This window comes from Doryrhamphus excisus, linkage group LG6 (assembly GCF_037039965.1).
Source record: "Doryrhamphus excisus strain RoL-2023G ecotype Guam linkage group LG6, RoL_Dexc_Guam_v1.1, whole genome shotgun sequence".
NCBI lineage: Eukaryota > Metazoa > Chordata > Actinopteri > Syngnathiformes > Syngnathidae > Doryrhamphus > Doryrhamphus excisus.
In genome coordinates, this window is record NC_136362.1 from 11,103,115 (window position 1) to 11,108,953 (window position 5,839).

Genomic DNA, 5,839 nt, shown 5'->3' on the forward strand with positions numbered 1-5,839 from the left:
AATATTGAACAAAGCAAAAATTGTTCTCAATCAGAAATCACTCCACACTCTTTATTGCTCTCTGGTTCTACCATATCTTACTTATTGTGTGGAAATATGGGGTAATAACTATAAAAGCAATCTTCACTCGCTAAATGTACTGCAAAAAAGGTCAGTAAGGATAATTCATAATGCCGCCTACAGAGAACATACTAACTCCTTATTTCTAAAATCACAAATACTTCAACTTGCTGATATAGTTCATCTTCAAACAGCTAAAATAATGCATAAGGCTAAAAATAACCAATTAGCTAAAAATGTCATCCAATACTTCTCTACAAGAGAGGAGAAATATGATCTCAGGGAAGAACTACATTTAAATAAAACACTTATATGCTAGGACTACGTTAAAAAGCCATAGCATTTCAGTATGTGGAATCAAACTATGGAACGGATTGAGTAAGACCCTCAAACAATGCACAACGATGAGCCAATTCAAGAAACAATACAAGCAGTTGATGTTTGCTAAATACAAGGATGAAGAGTCTTGAACCAGTCATGATGTGCTATACATATCACTATATTGACACTTACTATGGTACCCATTATGTCATTGGATGGTCATGTCACCTCGTACTTCGGTACGTGATAAAAATAATATATATAAAACAAACAAAACTTAAACTATATTAGGAAAGCAGGAAGTGAACAAATGTAACAGTTACTGATTGTAAAAGTACCAGATGGAGGGGTAGGATTTAATAAGTTTTGCTTCTTCCTACTCCTTTTGGATATGTGGAACTGTGAACTGATTATATGATGCATTCAACTGTAATCTGATGCATGTTCAAATGATATAAAACCATTACCATTACCATATTAACCAAGCTACTGTTATTGTAAGGGCTAACATAGAAGAACTACTTTTCTGGCGTAGTGACACAACGCCTCACTCACATTACCTCATGCCACTGCTTAGTAGTGATGTGCGATACCACTGATTTCTTTTTCCTTTGATACAGAGTACAATTTACATCGATACCAGTCCGATACCGATACTTTGTGCAAATAAAAACAGGATTTGTTTTGTAAAAGTGTTGTATTTCAAATAATAATCAACTTAACATTAATAATGTGTATATACACATGTACAAATACCGTATGTCCCAATATAGCATAAATATATATAATATAGCATAAAGATGAGAGTCTAATCTTACTTTTAGTATATACCTTGTCCATGGTAAAACCCTTATTTAGAAAGTCATAAACAGGTGCTTTTTCTGCGCTCTAGCTACAAAACTATTAAATCTATTACCTTCGCCAACCACAATGTGTACAACATAACAGTCAGACTCACTGTGTCGTCTTTCAGACTTTACTAACAATTAAATTCATCACGCATCAACTCAACACTAATAATGTGTATATACACATGTACAAATACTGTATGTCCCAATATAGCATAAATATATATAATATAGCATAAAGATGAGAGTCTAATTTTACTTTTGGTATATACCATGTCCATATAGCCCAGGAACACAATATTCCGTCAAAATAATCAAAAATGGGCGGTGCCAATAGGGACGGCTTTTGAAGAAATGGCTGTTGTAATTTTACAAGAATAACCTGACATTCTGAGTAAAAATAATCATTAGAAACATAAATCATAACGATTAAATCATAACAAAAATCCTCATTGAAGAACAAGAGTCTACTGTTCCAATATAAAAAAATAATAATGCTGATATGATGTATCAAAAATTGTAGCCACAAGCAAATAAGCAGAAAAACCTTAACCTCCATAGTAAAGGTAATAAAAGTATTAGCATTGGTTTAGCTTTTTTCCCCCTGTCTTCATCACATACGATAACAAGTGAACTGGCTTTCCTGAATGGGCCATGGACACCATTTACCATAATGTTTCCAATTTGGTAAGAGATGGTGACTTTACAGAACTTTAATGGAAATCTACTCGACTATAACGTCCACTAACGGTGGCCATCCATTTTGGCTGTGTTTGCACTTGACACTTGCCTTCTTACTATCAAGTGTTATTCTGAGTAATGTTGTTTACTCCGGTGTGAGCACACAACTGGCAAAGTAAAAGCTACTGCACTGTGAGCTCAGCGTGATGCTAAACTTGGACTATTGTCACTAGTTTTCAGGGTGTGAAATGTGAAAATCCCATCTGTCTTTTAGCCAATTATATAGTACTTTTTTACCACTGAACACAGTGTATGGACGTGTTAGATATTATCCAATATAATAGCTCAGTGAATTGTCTGTCTAACAGGGGAACACACTCACATAGCACAATCAGAGTTGTTGAACTGTTGAAAATAATTTCCATGAACTAGTTGTGTTTGTAACATTCATTCTTATTTCATATCTACAGGGCTGTAATTTTGGCAAAACCCTTATTTAGAACATCATAAACAGGTGCTCTTTCTGTGCTTTAGCTACAAAAATATTAAATCTATTACCTTCACCAACCATGATGTATACAACATAACAGTCAGACTCACTGTATTGTCTTTCAGACTTTACTAACAATTAAATTCATCACACATCAACTTAACACTAATAATGTGTATATACACATGTACAAATACTGTATGTCCCAATATAGCATAAATATATATAATATAGCATAAAGATGAGAGTCTAATCTTACTTTTGGTATATACCATGTCCATATAGTCCAGGAGTGCATTGTCTTTCGGACTTTACCTACAATTAAATTCATCACACATCAACTTAACACTAATGTACACATGTACAAATACTGTATATCCCAATAGGAATAAAATATAATATATAAGTAGTTTTCCCATTAGGCATTGTGTCTGCAATGACGTCAGCTTCCCTCTGGGCTTTGGGCTCCGGGTCTTCTGTCTCCCTCCAGTGGACAGAAGCAGCATTGCAGCGCAGTGCTTTTGTAGTTAATATTGAATCTTAATACTGAAAATAGGGCGGCACGGCGGTCTAGTGGGTAGCGCGCAGACCTCACAGCTAGGAGACCATCGGCCATCTCTGTGTGGAGTTTGCATGTTCTCCCCGTGCATGCGTGGGTTTTCTCCAGGTACTCCGGTTTCCTCCCACATTCCAAAAACATGCTAGGTTAATTGGCTGACCCTCGTGAGGAAAAAGAATGTAGAAAATGAATGAATGAATGAATACTGAAAATTCCCTTAGTGTGGTTGGGTCTGGAAACCAATTAACTGCAATTTATGAGGAATGACTATTGCGCTGTTTAAAAATATATTTTGAAATCCTTTGAAATTGTATGATCATTGATTACCTCTCTGAAAGGAACTGGGAATAAAGGCTAAAGAGAAGAAATAGCCTTTACCCAAGTGTAAGCTTCAAACTGAATTTGAAAAATGAACGCTTACTGGGATATTTATTGCAAATAAAACATCAGGTCCTTGGTCCTGAAATTAAAATTTCATACCTGCTATTTAGCTGCAAGAAAACATCAATCTGCAAATTAGGTCTTAGTAGCCCAACCCTTTGCACATGAAAAAAATATTAGTATTTAGAAAGTCATAAACAGGTGCTCTTTCTGTGCTCTAGCTACAAAAATATTAAATTTATTACCTTCACCAACCACGATGTATACAACACTGTGTCGTTTTTCAGACTTTACTAACAATTAAATTCATCACACATCAACTTAACACTAAATGTGTATATACACATGTACAAATACTGTATGTCCAAATATGAATAAAAAGTATATATATGTAGTTTTCCCATAAGGCAATGTGTCTGCAATGACGTCAGCTTCCCTCTGGGCCTTGGGCTCCGGGTCCTCTGTCTCCCTCCAGTGGACAGAAGCAGCATTGCAGCGCAGTGCTTTTGTAGTTAATATTGAATCTTAATACTGAAAATTCCCTTATTGTGGTTGGGTATGGAAACCAATTAACTGTAATAATTGAGGGATGACTGTATTGCGCTTTTTAAAAATACATTTTGAAATTGTATGATCATTGATTACCTCTCTTAAAGGAACCGGGAATAAAGGCTAAAGAGAAGAAATAGCCTTTACCCAAGTGTAAGCTTCAAACTGAATTTGAAAATGAACGCTTACTTGGATATTTATTGCAAATAAAACATCAGGTCCTTGGTCCTGAAATTAAAATTTTATACCTGCTATTTAGCTGCAAGAAAACATCAATCTGCAAATTAGGTCTTACTAGCGCTACCCCTTGCACATGAAAAAAATATTAGTATTGCTTTAAACCTCATCTGATATGCAACATTTGTGTGCTGCCTATTAGGAGGCCGGTGTTAGATTCTGTTATTCAGGACATGCGGCTCCGCCTCCGTCATGATTGCTTTGTTTCGTCTTTCCCGGAGAGTTGGGTCTTCGATGACATTAATGACACAGCAATAATGTGAGACGCAACAGAGGATGAAACAATGCTAGGTAAATTATTGGACCTGATTTTACTCAATATGCCTATGGCTCTTTAATATCAATTATACATGAATAAAATTGCTTTTACCGGTCGGAATGACGTTTGAAACATTTTATTTTTACTCTAGACTGAAATCTGAAATCATATGGGTTTGACATGAAATTGCATTTTTTTTTATTGTAAGGTTCAAGCAGATGGTGCTCTTTAAAGAGTTGTGTCATATCCATTTGTAAATTATAGAAATGAAAGCTGAAATGATCTCTTGTCTTAATATTTACCTTGTGATGCTTTTCAGCCTGCGGGAAAAATAGGCTTTCTCAGACAATTATGATAAAGCGTTGATGCGTATCAGATTTTTTTTTTTTTTTGTGGTCCCTTATGGGTACATATTGAGGATGACGTTACAATTGTCAAAAAGTTTAAAAATCTCTTTTTTATTTGAATATTTGAAGCTTGTTTCTGTATTTTTGTGCAAATTTCAGCCTGGTGCTCATAGGTTTTTTTGGTGGAGTCATTAGACTTTAGCTAATGAAGTCAGATACGCCCTTTGCGGGTTGTTGCGGAAGTCACTAACAGTTGATGGATGGTCTTTTTTTGTACAGCTCTCACAATGTTTCCGTCATCAGCTGCTGAAGGTTCAGTCAGAAGTCAGGAGTGCAGGGTACAGGAAGGGAATTGGATACACTAAGTGAGGAGGAAGCTAGTGGAGGTTCTGAAGGACAGGGAGATGTGGTCTTGTGAACGGATACGGGTGAGGAGGCGGGCTGGCAGAGTTTTGAATGTATTGGAGTTTGTTAAGGAGATTGATGGGTGTGGTATAAAGAATGCTAATATTAAGCAGATTTACATTAATGTAATGTCTTTTACAAAAATGTATTTGGTTAGCATCCGTTTTGGTTAGAGTCTGACTTTCTCCAACAGATTAATTACACTAACCAAAGCTCCACTTTAGGTCAGGCAAAATGATCTGATACATTTGTAGGTTAAATAAAAGGCAAATAAAGTAAAGAAACAAAGTTTTTTATTTTATATTTATAATGCCATTTTGCTTTATATCGTTATAACGCCATTATTTTTCATTTCTTTTTCAGTTACTGCCATGAATTGGACTTGTGAGCATCGCGCTTTCATTGTGGAAACGTTTATCAAAACAAACAAATCTGTAACTGCAACACAACGAGCGTTCCGTTTACACTTCAATCTTGATAGACATGATCCCGTACCTGATCGAAATCCGATCTTGTTATTGGGATACCGACTTCAGAGCTACTGGATATGCATTGAAACGAAAATCAACCGACTGACCTTGCACCGCTAGATCTGAATTAATTTTTAAAACATCATGAAACAGAACAGCATTATATGTACTTTTTTTGTTACTTTACTTTATTTGTGTTTTATTTAACCTAGAAATGTGTCCGATTTTGATG